Consider the following 15,156-nt stretch of genomic DNA (forward strand, 5'->3'; position numbering starts at 1 on the left):
AAGAAAGCAACATCTGTCTTGGTTCACCTGGTGATTGCACTGACTGAGTTAAACATAGAAACATAGAAAATAGGCCCTTCGAGTCTGCCCTACCATTCATTATGATCATCTAACTCAGTGCTCTGTTCCCCTTTTTCCCCATATGCTTCAGTCCATTTAACACCAAATGCTATATCCAACTCCTTATTGAAATAGCACAAAGTTTCCATCTCAGCTGCTTTCTGAGGGAGTGAATTCCACTTTCTGGGTGAAGAAATTTCTCCTATCTCAGTCCTAAATAGCTTACCCTGTATCCTTAGACTGTGACCCCTGTTTCTGGACTCTTCCACCGTCAGGAACATTCTTCCTGTTTCTACCCTGTCTAGTCCTGTCAGACTTTTCGAGATTTCTATGAAATCCCCCTCATTTTACTGAATTCCAGCAAAGAAATAACCAACTTCTGCTCTCATCTGTGTTATAGAATCATAGAGTTATAGAGATATACTGTACGGAAACTGACTCTCTGATTCAACCCGTCCATGCTGACCAGATATCCCAACCCAATCTAGTCCCACCTGCCAGCACCCGGCCCATACCCCTCCAAACCCTTCCTATTCATATACCCATCCAGATGCCTTTTAAATGTTGCAATTGCACTAGCCTCCATCACTTCCTCTGGCAGCTCATTCCACATATGCACCACCCTCTATGTGAAAAAGCTGCCCCTTAGGTCCCTTTTATATCTTTCCCCTCTCACCCTAAACCTATACCCTCTAGTTCTGGATTTCACCACCCCAGCAAAAAAAACCTTGTCAATTTATCCTATCGATACCCCTCATGATTTTATAGACCTCTGTAAGATCACCACTCAGCCTCCAACGCTCCAGGGAAAGCATCCCTAGCCTATTCAACTTCTCTCTATACCTGAAATCCTCCAACTCTGTCAACACCCTTGTAAATCTTTTCTGAATCTTTTCAAGTTTTACAACATCCTTCCGCTAGTTGAGTTAACTAATTGAAGACAGGTGGCAGGAAAGGGACTAAAATTAATTTCAGCACCTCTGTACAAGAGAGGGATATTGTCAACCAGGGTTCATGGTCCAGTGGGACGATTGTCCTCTTCACTTGCTCAACAGTGATCTGGTCGAATACTTTGCCTCAACTGTTGTAGAACCAATGAAATTTTAACTCTGAGTATGTCAAGGTTGAGACTTTACCTTACTTGAAACACATAGACTTTGACATGAGATAAAGTTGGGTTTAATCTCCATCAATTGATCTCCCATTACACAGTGAACAGAACTGATTGTTACATTAGAGCTGCAAATGTGTTGCTAGAAAAGCGCAGCAGGTCAGGCAGCATCCAAGGAGCAGGAGAATCGACGTTTCGGGCACGAGCCCTTCTTCAGGAATGAGGAAGAAGGGCTCATGCCCGAAACGTCGATTCTCCTGCTCCTTGGATGCTGCCTGACCTGCTGCGCTTTTCCAGCAACACATTTTCAGTTCTGATCTCCAGCATCTGCAGTCCTCACTTTCTCCTGATTGTTACATTAACTGATTGTAACATTGAACAAACAGAGCTCAGATCTGATGTCCCCACAAGTTGTTGACACTGGCTCCTGTGCATCTCGTGGGAGAATTGATGTTGAGGTGATTTGCCCACTGTAAACCTATCAGCAATGCAAGGGGTTAAAAACATGGAATTGTTTCAATACGACAGAACTATATGTGTCTCTTTAGATTGATTTGCCTTTAAAAAGTATTGGAAGAGTTTTGAACAGCAGGAACGTCATCGAGGGAGGCCACTGTCACCAGCAACAACCAGTGCACTTGGTGGAAATGTCTGGTAAGAATTTATTGTGTGCACTTGCATAGAACTTACTAAGCTAGAGATGGTTTGGAAGATATTTACCAGGATGTTGACAGGTATGGAAGCTTTGAATTACAAAGAAAGGCTGGATAAGCTGGGACTTTTTTCACTGGAACAGAGCAAGTTGGGAGGTGACGTTATAGAGGTTTATAAAATCATAAGGGATATAGATAGGATTAATAGTAATCCCTGAGATGAGAGATTTCAAGACTTGGGGGCATATTTTTCAGATGAGAGGAGAGAGATTTAAAACAGACATGAGGGGCATTTTTTTTTATACAGAGGGTGGCTCGCATGTGGAATACACTTCCTGAGGAAATGGTGGATACGGGCACAGTCACAATGTTTAAAAGACACTTAGACAAGTACAAGAACAGGAAAGGTTTGGTGGGATATGGGTCAGGAGGAGGCACGGAAGACCAGTTTAATTTGGGATTATGTTCAGACCAAAGGGTCTGTTTCTGTACTGTAAGACTTTATAAAAGACACAGCACTTTCTCAAATCTCAGCTTCCGAAAGGTGGAGAGATGACTAAGTTTCACTCCCATTATTATGTGTTCACGGGTTGGTCTATTCATTTAGACACAAACGCACGAACTAAGCTCTGGTCTGCTTCAATAAGCAACAACACAATGGTTGTCCTTTACTGAGAGAGGAAGCTAATGTTTGAATAAATTGGCAATGAGCTGAAGTCAAGGGCTTGTATCTTTGCTGTTCTGCTGGATTAAGAAATATAATTTTTGTTGAGGTAATCCTTCCACTAAAGATATTTCTTTTTGAAACCTTTCAAAACGGAAGTTGGTTATGATGTGACAGGGCAGAGATTAGACACAATGTGTTAGAAATGGGAATGTTTGAACTGTTTCCTGGATGGGAAGAATGATCTTTTCTTTTGTGGGGCTATATCCTTAGTCATAGCGATGACTTGAAATAGATTTGATATTATTCTGAGATGGGCAATTTTTCTGGAATCCTTGATGTCGCCTAGACCCAGGCATTGGTTCCTTATTAACAGAAATGTGGGATCAAATGCCTGTCTCAGGGCCTTTTCCCAAAGTTAGGCTGCTCAGAATCCAATCAATTTATAACTGAACAATTGATCCTGAAAAGACCATTGGAAGCTATGACCAAAAAGGGAGGATTCTTTATGCTTGCTTCACCTGCAAATGGACCCTGGAGGAACACAAGTAGTTCTACAGAACCACTAAAAACTATAAAGGCAACCCACTCTCAGTCTCTTCCCGATTGTCAGCTTCCCCGGAGTTTTCGTTGATCTGACCATCATCCACTTTGCTGGAGACATCTCATTGAAATTCGGCCAGAGATGCAATTTTAGTTGGACTTTAAGCCGACTCTCGGTTGTTTCGTCTACCCAGTCGTGTCGCCAGTCTGAGTCTTTTCAAGACCTACCCCAATGTTTTGTATGTTCTACGATGCCTACTTCCATCTCATTCAGTAAATTCTTTGCCCTGTTTTCTCATTGATGCCATGATCCATGTTTGAAAAAGACACAGCCCTTGAGTACTCTGACTACAGGTGGCTGAATAATGTCCTAACAAAAATGTATTGCTGAAGCTTAATTTTGTCATTTAGCAAGCTTACAGTTCAAGGCGTATAGAATAGGTAGAAAATGATATCTGTATTTAATCATATTTTTCAGATGCAGGTTTTCTGGGTGTTTATGATCCAGATCCCATGAAGTTAAAGAATTTGCTGGAGATGAATCTGCAACATCATCCATTAATAAATGTGTCTCCAGGTACTGATGTATTATTTAAATATCACTTCACACTCATTACCATTTTGTCGCTGCTTGTGTATCTCCTGCTATAACTTTGTTGTTCTTTACTATTATTGTTTGTAATCACTTGGGTGACATGGTGGCTCAGTGATTAGCACTGCTGTTTCACAGCACCAGGGACCCAGATTCAATTCCAGCCTCAGGTCTGTCTGTGTGGAGTTTTTCACATTCTCCCCAGGGTCTGTCTGGGTTTGCTCTGGTTTCCTTCCACTGTCCAATGATGTGCAGATCAGGTGAATTGGCTATGCTAAGTTGACCATAGTGTTAGGTGCATTAGTAAAGGGTAAGTGTGGCGAAATGGGTCTGGGTGGGTTACTCTTCAGAGGGTCGGTGTGGACTTGTTGGGCTAAATGACCATATTGTAGGGAATCTAATCTAATCATCCATTAATCTGATCTAATCTACTTTCTGTCACAAAAAGGGGATATTTCTGAACCACACTTATTCTTCTTTGGCGTGAGGCTTCATTTTGAATTTATTCTCAGACTGTGTGTCTATTATCCCTTAGATAATGCAACATCACGAAGTCCTGGTGATCCTGAACCTCACTGGTCAAGAATGTCCCAGTTTGTTGACTCTACCACGAATAGCATTATGTTTTTTGGCATCTTCAACCCCACCACCTGCATGCACTTTGGGAGTATTATCCTGTTCACTGTGTCCAGTGGATATTACCCTGTGTACGATATGTATGTATCATAGTTCATTGGTTAAGATCTTTAGCACTATTCACCGATTTAATATCCCAGCATGTGATTTTAGGAAAATTATTACCTGAGAATTTATAAGCATGTGGCAAAGAAAAAGAAAAACTCTCTTTAAAATTGAATCTTCTATCATTAGAATAATATTGACACAGGTAACTTTACCTGTTTGTAATATGGAATGATAGACCGCACAGATGTAGAAAGAGTTATAAGTTAGACTGGAGAGTTATAAGCTCAGAATTAAATTAAGGTATTTACAACACACACACTGAAAAATTTCTTTATACAAAGTTGTACGATTAGAAAATTCTTTTTCTCATTAGTGACTGAGGCAGAAACTATGTTAAATTTTAAAATTAGATTCATTTGAAGAATAAAAGAATAAGAAAAGAAATGTCTCAGTGCATGAGGAAGTGTTTCTGCGTGAAGGGTAAATACCTTCAGAGACTGGTTGAGCTGAATGTCTTGTTACCATGCAATGAAAGTTATTCAACCTTTATATCTATCACTACATATTGATCAAGGTTTCATAGACCCATTTGGATGGGTCGCCTGGGGACAGGAGACACTAATAATATCCAAACATTTTCGTGAGGTTTATACACAAGGTTGATAAACAAAATTAGCAAGTGAAAGACTGAATTGTTCTTACTTTTCTAGTGAAAATCTTTACAACACTAACAGTGAGTTTGACTGGGGAGCATTCCGTGGCCTTGCAGAGGAGATGGAACCCAACTCGAGCACATCCTGGCTTTTATTGTATCGCTTCAGACAACCTGGGGTGCACGTCTTCCAACTGAACAAGGACCCTAACAAGAAGATGGTATGTGTTCCAATTACTGCTCTTATGTTGTTTCTCTGTCTCTGAACCCTTAGTTCTGAATTTTCAATGATGCAAGTTCTGAATTTTCAATGTACCTTGAAAGTACTCTGCATTTCTGAATTAAATTTTCAGCCATTAAATTCCAAAGTTATGATTCCCTTCCTGGTGAACTTTGTAAAAACACATTGATTAAATTGACTTCTTGATGAGAAATTGTTAAGATAAAACAGTTTCACTAACCGTTCAGATGACCGCTGCTGGCACCGTGTATCGGTCAGCTGGACTTTTGGTTACAATAAAGTAGGTGTTTTGTCACCATCTTTTTAAGTTGGGATCTGCAGGCCCCACTTGGTCTTGTTTGATGGAGCAAAACTATTTGGTCGTCTAATAGAAGAGGTTCTTGTCTTAAGTTGAGTCTAATTTGCTGCATGATATAAAACGGCTACATGTTACATTGGTGTGATGGACGTTGTTATTAGGATTATGGAGAGATCTGGTCGGTAGCTCTTTTAAGATCCACAGCTGTTCTGCCTTTCCTCATTAAAGTCCTTGTGCTGTCATCCAATCTGGTAGAGCTTAGTGCAGTCTTCAGTTTGAACCATGTCAGAACCATTACCTCACTCAACAGAAATATTCACAGGTCAATTGTTCTTTTTCCAGTATATCCAAGTGATGCCAGTCGGGGGCCAGTGCTATGAAGAAGGCCCCTTCTTCCCAACCACAGCTAGAAACATGATCCGCATCGGTATCAGCAGGAGCCCAGATTTACTGCTGAAACCAGACTGGCTCCTTATTTCCAGCTTGCTGTTAGCAACAGTCATAATGGTCGGTGTTTATGCAGGATTATTGGTAAGAAAGGCATCCATTATAATTCATAGAATCATAGTGTCCTTACAGTGTGGAAAAAGGTCCTTTGGCCCAACAAGTCCACACTGACCCTCCATAGAGTAATCTATCCAGACCCATTCTCCTACCTTTATACTTCCCCCTGACAGATGCACCTAACCTACACATGCCTGAACACTATGGGCAATTTAGCATGGCCAAGTCACTAACCTGTACATCTTTGGACTGTGAAAGGAAACCGGAGCACCTGGGGGAAACCCAAGCAGACACGGGGAGAATGTGCAAATCCCACACAGACAGCCATCTGAGATTGGAATCAAACCCGTGTCCCTGGTGCTGTGAGGCAACAGTGCTAACCACTGAGCCATAATTGTTAACATAATTGGGAGATGTTGCTTCTCAGCTGGTCATCCCTAACTTTGATCTATGTGATATCATGGTGTCACTGCATAATATTACCTGAATAATAAGGGAGGCATTTATTTGGGTTCATAATTTAGAACCCAAGGTTAATGTTCTGAGACATAGGTTCAAATCTCACCGTGCTAAATGGTGAAATTTGCAATCAGTAAAAATGTGGAGTTGAAAAGCGAACCAAATAGCAACTATGTACTCACTTTCAATTGTCATAAAATCCTGTCTGGTTAACTGATGGAAGGAAATCTGCCATCATTATCTGGTCTGGCCTACATCTCACTCTACAACCACAGCAATTACATTGTCTGGAAGGCAGTTAAGAAGCAATTAGGGATGGGAAATAAATGCTGAACTAACCAGCAATGCCTAAAGCCCATTAATCAAAAGAAGAAATATATGGCAGCTCGATTTGAAAATGCATTATAAGATGAATTTGGCATCATTAAAAAAATTCAGGAAACCTTTCAGAACGAATAGGGTTTTTACCTCAAGAAAACAACAGATGAAGGCTCCACATATATTGTAAGCTGTGTGCAAATCATTCATTATATTTTCAGTTAAATTAAAAGGCGTTAATTTACAAAAACAGTGTTTGAAAACAGTCATTTTAATGAAAGCTTACTTTCTCTTGGTGCAACTTCAATGCACAAATTAGCTGCTGCTTTTCCCATATGACTAACTGTTCCAAAGTACTGAATTGACTGAAATATACTTGGGAAGCCCTTCTGACATGAAAAGTGCTATATAAATGTAAGTCTTTTATTTTTTCCCAGGTTGGCAGGATAATCATTTATAATGTCACTTATTCAGACTTTGGTGGGGAATATGAACTGGATGTTACAATTGGCTTCAGCACTCCTGGATGTCAGAGTCAAAAAAGGAAAGCAAGGTGCCTGCCTCCTAGCTGCTTTCTGGCAACCTCAACTGGAGTCTCTGCTGGTGTCCAAGTAATGGCCACTGGGCTGAGGTACTGGAGAGTTGCCTCTTCCTGTGGAGAGGTATCTCCGTGTGGAGTAATGGGAATAAATTTAACTTGGACAGAAGAACCAAACAGGATCTCTTATGATAGTTGCCAGATGTATATTCCATCCAATAATCAATTTTATTGAGAACAATGGAATGATTGTTGGATCTGAAGAAAAATGGCCAAGCCTCCCCTCAAGGGGAAAAAACTGGAAGAGCTCAGCAGGACTGAGGAAGGGTCACCGGACCCCAAACGTTAATGCTGATTTCTCTTCACAAATGCTGCCAGACCTGCTGAGCTCTCCCAGCAAAGTCTGTTTTTGATTCTGATTTGCAGCATCCACAGTTTGTTTGGTTCAAGGTGAACTTGTGCCGTACTCTCCTCTAGAAAGGAAGAAGCATGAAATGACAAATTTGCTGGGTGGAAAATTTTGTTTACGATCAACTCTTCAGCTTCTCTTTAGAAAGTGCAAATGGCCTGAGAAAGCAACTGTTGAACCAACCTATCGGGAACTACACAAAGTGTACAACTTTGATGATTACTCTTCGAAAGGAGCTGCTGTTACCACCATTAAAAAATTCCATCGGAGCCTACACTTCAAGGAACAAACTGAGGGGAATGAAGATGATAGGGAACGAGGAGAAGGTAAGTATCGCTGAGTCATAGAGTGATATAGCATGAAAATAGACCCTTTGGTCCATCTTGTCCATGAAGACCAGATATTCATATAAATCTAGTTCCATTTGTCAGCATTTGGCCCATTTCCCTCTAAACCCCTCCTATTTATATACCCATCCAGATGCCTTTTAAATATTGTAATTGTACCAGCCTCCACCACTTCCTCTAGCTCATTCCATACACGTACCACCCTCTGTGTCAAAAAGTTGGCTCTTAGGTCCTTTTTATGCCTTTTCCCAAGCTATGCCCTCTAGTTCTGGACTCCCCGACCCCAGGGAAAAGACCTTGTCTATTTCCCCTATCCATGCCTCTCATGATCTTATAAACTTTTATAAGATCACCACTCAGCCTCCGACACTTTAGGGAAAACAGCCCCAGCCTATTCAGCCTCTCCTTGTAGCTTAAACTCTTCAACCCTGGCAACCTCCTCTTAAATCTTTTCTGAATCCTTTCTAGGTTCACAACATCCTTCCAAAGCAGGGAGCCCAGAATTGCATATAGTACTCCAAAATGGCCTAGCCAATGTCCTGTTCAGCCACAACATGATCTCCCAACTCAATGCTCTCACCACTAAAGGCATGCATACCAAATGCTTTCTAACTATTCTATCTACTTGCAATTCCACTTTCAAGGAACTATGAACCTGCACACCAAGGTCGCTTTGTTCAGCAACACACTCCAGGACCTTACCATTAAGTGTGTAAGTCCTGCCTGGATTTACCTTTCCAATATGCAGCACCTCACATTTATCTAAATTAAACTCCATCTGCCACTCGGCATTTAATTCCAAGTCAACCGCAATCAAACATCACAACTGTACAGGTGTATAGTAACAAAGTGCATGTATCGAGAATTCATTTAGATGACTGATGAGATCCTACCTAACATGTGAATTAGCATCTAGGTGCATGGATTGCTGACTTTTCCATTTTGTACTGAGCAGCTTCACTTAAAATAGGTCATGAACTTATTTAAACAAAGTAAAATTAATTTAGAGAGAAAGAGTTGTATTAATACAATTAAGTTCTGACATTTCTAAATGCCTGGAAGTATTTCAGCGAGAATGATTTTCTTTGCAGTACGACAAACATACCTGGGATCACAGTGATTCATACTCAGCAAGGTCCTACAGATCAAGTTCTCTTAAGATTTATCTTTTTCGATCTTCACAATTTCTTTCAGAAATTACATAAGAACTATTTTATCTTAGATTCTATTTTGAAAAATGATGAATTTTGGGATTATGAGAAGCAAGTTGACCTGGAGTCCTTTAATGCCAACACATTCTATCAAATTCTGCTGAAGCAGTCACTTGCTGTGTCTATCAGATTAAGTCAACATAAGAATGAGGTAAGACATATGGTGAGCTGTGTACATTGATGTAGCCTTAGAAAGTTGTTTCAGTTAAACAATTCCCTCACATTTATATCCATTTTCTTTTCCAACACCGCGAATTATTACAAAAGCAATTTCATTGTTTCATAAAATTGCCAGGTGTGAGGTGATAACTTGGCTTCTTTTTTATTCGTTCATGGAATGTGGGTGTTGGTCTGGAATTTATTGTCTATCGCCAATTGCCTTTGAGAAGTTGGTGGAGTCCCTTCTTGTACTGCTGCAGTCCTTGCTATATAGGAACATAGAACATAGAACATAGAACATAGAACAATACAGCACAGAACAGGCCCTTCGGCCCACGATGTTGTGCCGAACATCTATCCTAGATTAAGCACCCATCCATGTACCTATCCAATTGTCGTTTAAAGGTCGTCAATGATTCTGACTCTACCACTCCCATGGGCAGCGCATTCCATGCCCCCACCACTCTCTGGGTAAAGAACCCACCCCTGACATCTCCCCTATACCTTCCACCCTTCACCTTAAATTTATGTCCCCTTGTAATACTCTGTTGTACCCGGGGAAAAAGTTTCTGACTGTCTACTCTATCTATTCCTCTGATCATCTTATAAACCTCTATCAAGTCACCCCTCATCCTTCGCCGTTCCAACGAGAAAAGGCCGAGAACTCTCAACCTGTCCTCGTACGACCTATTCTCCATTCCAGGCAACATCCTGGTAAATCTCCTCTGCACCCTCTCCAAAGCTTCCACATCTTTCCTAAAGTGAGGCGACAAGAACTGCACACAGTACTCCAAATGTGGCCTAACCAAAGTCCTGTACAGCTGCAACATCACTTCACGACTCTTGAATTCAATCCCTCTGCTAATGAACGCTAATACACCATAGGCCTTCTTACAAGCTCTATCCACCTGAGTGGCAACTTTCAAAGATCTATGTACATAGACCCCAAGATCCCTCTGTTCCTCCACCTGACTAAGAACTTTACCGTTAACCCTGTATTCCGCATTCTTATTTGTTCTTCCAAAATGGACAACCTCACACTTGGCAGGGTTGAACTCCATCTGCCAACCCCATGAGGCCGCTAGGAATGAAGTTCTAGAACTTTGACCCAGCAACCAGGAAGGAAGAGTGATATAGTCACAAATAAGGATGGTATGTGACTTGGAGGAAAATATTACAAATTGTGATGTTCATATGCATCTGCTGCCTTGTCATTCTAGATGGTGGGGAAAGTTTGGAAAGTGCTGTCAAAGTCGTGTTTGTGAAATACTGCAGTGTATTTTGTAGATGGTGCACAGGTGTGTTGGCGATGAATGGATAGAATGTTGAAGGTGGTGAATTGGATGCCAGATAAGTTCACTGCTCTGTGTTGAATGATGCTGGGATTCTTAGCTGGTGTTGGAACTCCTGCACTCATCCCGTCTCCTGGCTTGAACTTTGTAGAAGGTGACAGGTATTGGAGAGACAGGAGGTGAGTTACTCACAGCAGAATGCACAGCCTCTGACTTGCATCTGTAGCTGTGATATATAGGGCAGCACGGTGGCTCAATGGTTAGCACTGCTGCCTTGCATCATGAGGGATGCAGGCTCGAATATAGCCTCTCGTGACTGTGTTTGTCTGGAGTTTGCACTTTCCCCCGTGTCTGCGTGGATTTGCTTCGGCTTCCCCCCACAATCTAAAGATGTGAAGGTTAGGTGAATTGGTCATGCTAAATTGCCCCATAGTGTTTGGGGAGTGGGTTGGCAGTGGGGAATTGCAAGGTTACGTGGATAAGGTAGGGGTTCGTCGAGGTAGATACTCTTCAGTTGGGGGTGGGTTTGGTGTGGCTTCAATGGGCCAAATGGGATTCTGTGATCTATGTATAAGTCTGGCTATGTTCAGTTTCTAGTCAATTGTAACCTCCCAGTGGGGCATTCAATAATCATAATGCCTTTGAATATCATGGGGCAATGATTAGATACCCTCTTGTTGGAGGTGCTCATTGCCTGACACTTGTAGTGAAAGTGTAACTTGATATTGCAATTTGTTAATTAATATTTCTGACTTGACACCAAAACTTCCACATCCATATTCAAGTATACTCACTTCTGTTTATTCTATTGACAACCCAATAGAACCATGTTTTGCATTTTTTTAAAATTAAGTTTTCATTGTAAAAAAATGTAGGACATACATATCAGTGTCCTATGACCATTGCACAGAGGGAACCAAGAGTAAATATTAGCTTCAAATAAAGTATTAAGAAGTTCAATATAAAGATGTCTTCTAAATCTCTTCTTGACAGGTGAAAACATTGTACCAAAAGATAGATCGGGAGACCACTTCTCTCAGGGAACTATGGATGGAGAGAATGCACTTCGCTGGAAGATGTGTAGATGTGAACAACAAAGACATGGAAATGCATGAGAAAATGTGCCTCAAGGTTGGTTTTTAAAACTGCCATTGCATTTTGAGCTTGTGGATGCTAATTAGAAAAACTTACTTGGACTTTGTTCCTCTAGTTGCATACTGTACAACACGCAGTAAGCTTCTGTCACCAGCCCCAGTCTATCGCAATCTCTTTCACCCCAGACCAGGTGATGTCTCACTCCTGAAGTTCCTCCTTAAATATAATTTGCCAGGTCATCCTTGGCCGTCCCTTTCTTCTTCATCCAACTGGTGGTGCCCATTTCACTGCTGCTCAGGTAGCACATGTCCAGCAGTTGAAACATGTGTCCTGCCAGTCGCAATCATCTTTCTGACACAACATTGTGCACATGACTGTAGCCACTTCTTCACCATGTATGTCTCCAAGTGATGCCCAAGATCTTGAAGAGGCAAATTTGATGGAAGATGTCTAACTTACGTGGCACATTATGACTTTATCTGCAATAAGTAATCAATATACATATCATCAAATAGTATTGTGCCAATGAAAATCGATGCATAGGTCTTTCTTACAGGGTGCAACTAGAATGAGATGAGTAGATCTGAATGAGGAAGGAAAAATTACTTTAATTAAACATGGGGACAAGGCAATAAGGGACTCCTGAGTTGTACGTTAGTCTCCTCCACATCTCCAGCTCTCCTCAAGTGGACAAGCTCTCTCCATTGTGTCTCTATGTCCTAAACTCTTGACAGTTTTTAAGCTCCAAATTCTACCGGCTGTTGTTTTGCTCTAGCTTCTAGATTTTTAATGATTCCAACCTGAAGATGAGTCATGGACACTTGGAGTAGACCCAAGTAAATGCAGGGTGTCCTCACTTAAAGTTGGGGTGTTATTCGTAAAAATTGTGAACTTTGTTGAAAAAAACATAGTTTGAGGTAAAGCACTGACTTCTGTAGGAATGAGTGCTCACTGGGCTCTGGGCCACAGGCTGAGACTGTAACTGTATCTAAACCACACTGTAGTTGTTGTCTGGTGGCATGTTTCGGGGGATCCGTGGCATCCTTCTTGCTGGCTACTGATGTCCCTTGAGGTCCATTTGGGCCATTTATTTGCTGAGAATGTGCTTCTTGTCAGGGCCTGGACTTCCTTCCCTCCTTTTGGCTAGTGGACAATGGGAGTGTGTCTCTCTCTGATGTTGGTTCCTGTGATGGATTACGAGGGAGTGGTAGATGGGGACGCATGGAGGAGGGGAGCAGCTGAGTCTTGTCTGGGCTGGAGACTGGGGTGATGGCCTCTCTACTCCGGATGACTCTCCTGCTGGCTGTGGGCCACAGCTTGTGACAGGGGCTGTGCTCCTTCAGCCATTTCTGATGGAGGGAAGGGGGTGCTACTGGGGTGCTGCCAAGATTGTGGGTCAGGGTAGGAGAGGGTGGTCTACCAAGCCCAGCACTGACCTGCATGCTGCAGACAGAGGAGAGGAGCATGGTATCTAGCACTGAAGCCTGTTGAGTGGGGAGTGATTAGTGTGGACCTTGGGTATGATGCAGCTCAACAAGACACCACAAGCTAGAGGCTTAGGGTGGCCTGAAGTATCAGAGAGAGAGAGAGAGAGAGAGAGAGGTCAGCAATGGGTCCATGAAACACGTCAGTAAACAACATTGAGCATTATGCAATTTGTCTACCAATGAAACGTTTGGCCCTAAGGACTAAGTGACATTATAGTAAAACAATGCTAAAAGGGGCAATCTTAAATAAAGATTGCCTGTATTTATGATTGCTGATCTCCATGGTGGATTCTGGTTTTGCACGAGGGGAGCAAGTTCTAGTAGAAAAGTAAGAAAATAAAATAAAAGGAAATTGGCTGATTGAGCAAGTCCCCAGATCCCTCCTTTCCAAAAATATATTCACCTTTAAAATTGTTCCAATAATCATTAGTTGTAGAGGAAATGTTAAATAAACCATAACTAAGACTGTTAGATTACAGAATGGGTTGCATACTCATTGTAGTTAATAGGAACTGTTGAGTTATATCTCTCAGATAGTGTGTGATATTCCTTTAATAGACATGCACATGATATCATGACCATATTATAGCATATGACCTGATTCCTGATGAAGGGCTTATGCTCGAAATGCCGATGCTCCTGCTCCTGAGATACTGGCTGTTCTTTTCCAGCACCACACTTTTTGACTGTGGCCTAATGGTGTATGGTCTCAGTCTCCATCTTACTGAGACCACTTATGTCATGATACCCTGAAGGAAGTAGTCTACAGCTTGTAGCTAAAATGTTCAGTACTACCAGACGTAGCAGTGCCTGTGACTGTAATATATGTAGATACCAGGAGCTATAATGGTGTCAAATGAATCTTTCAGTATTATCCCATACCTATGGCACAGTAGCTAACATAAATGTAATCTGATCAGGAGTAAATATCCTGCAGAAGTTTAAAAGCCCATCATTGCCTGGTAAGTTGGATAACTTTCATAGCAGATTCTGAAGGCAGAACAGATGAGGGTTAACAGCAGTGGCCATTAATAGGGAGACAACTCCTTGATATCGTACTCGGAACGCAGCTGAAAATGTTGTTTTTATAAATTGAAGACTTGTGTCTGGAATTCACATTCCTGAATGGGTTGGAATTGAAGACATCACTGGCTGAATCCATGCCTGTGTTATCCTTTCAGATAAGGACCGAGATTGAGAAGCGGAAGCATATTGGGGTGGAGTTTGAGGAGGTTCTGAACAGACAGCAGCAACTACTTCACAGTGACTGGAGATGCCGAGAGGAGCATCATATCTCCTTCAACACAGTCCTGAGAGAATCAGTCCAGTTTCTGGAGGAACACACTGTCAACAGCAAGGGAAACAAGATACTGCCAAGCACCAGGTAGTGATCCTGGATCATTGTAAAACGAAGTGTTGGCTGGTGGGAATGTAGTTGCTTCGGTGAAGTTAGTAGGCTACAAGTATTCATTGTAATTTTCTTCATTCATATACCATTCAAAAAAGTTTTAATCTGTTTCTCAACCTCTTTTTCTGACACTCTGTTTCTCATTCTGCTTCTCTCTCTCTGCTTCTCACCCTCTGTATCCAGCAGAAAGTATAGATGGAGTCAGTGGATGAAAGGCTGGTTTGTGTGATGGACTGGGCTGTGTTCACAGCTCTCTGTAATTCCATGTGGTCTTGGGCACAGCATTTACCATATCAAGCTGTGATGCATCTCGATAGGATGCTTTCTGTGGAGCATCTATAAAAATTGGTAAAATCATTGTGGACATGCTGAATTTCCTTAGTCTTCTGAGGAAGTGGAGGAGTTGGTGTGCTTTCTTAACCATAGCATCC

At 41.7% G+C, this 15,156-nt stretch overlaps 1 long non-coding RNA gene across 1 annotated transcript; it reads left to right on the forward strand.

Annotated features, from left to right (window-relative positions):
- The first annotated feature begins 9,366 nt into the window (after nt 1-9,366).
- Nucleotides 9,367-14,593, forward strand: LOC132829566 (uncharacterized). Its single transcript, XR_009646241.1, has 3 exons — nt 9,367-9,435; nt 11,729-11,866; nt 14,499-14,593. It is a non-coding gene; the product is annotated as an uncharacterized LOC132829566 (long non-coding RNA).
- The last annotated feature ends 563 nt before the right edge of the window (nt 14,594-15,156 follow it).

The sequence above is a fragment of the Hemiscyllium ocellatum genome, chromosome 29, assembly GCF_020745735.1.
Source record: "Hemiscyllium ocellatum isolate sHemOce1 chromosome 29, sHemOce1.pat.X.cur, whole genome shotgun sequence".
In the NCBI taxonomy this organism is placed as follows: Eukaryota; Metazoa; Chordata; class Chondrichthyes; order Orectolobiformes; family Hemiscylliidae; genus Hemiscyllium; species Hemiscyllium ocellatum.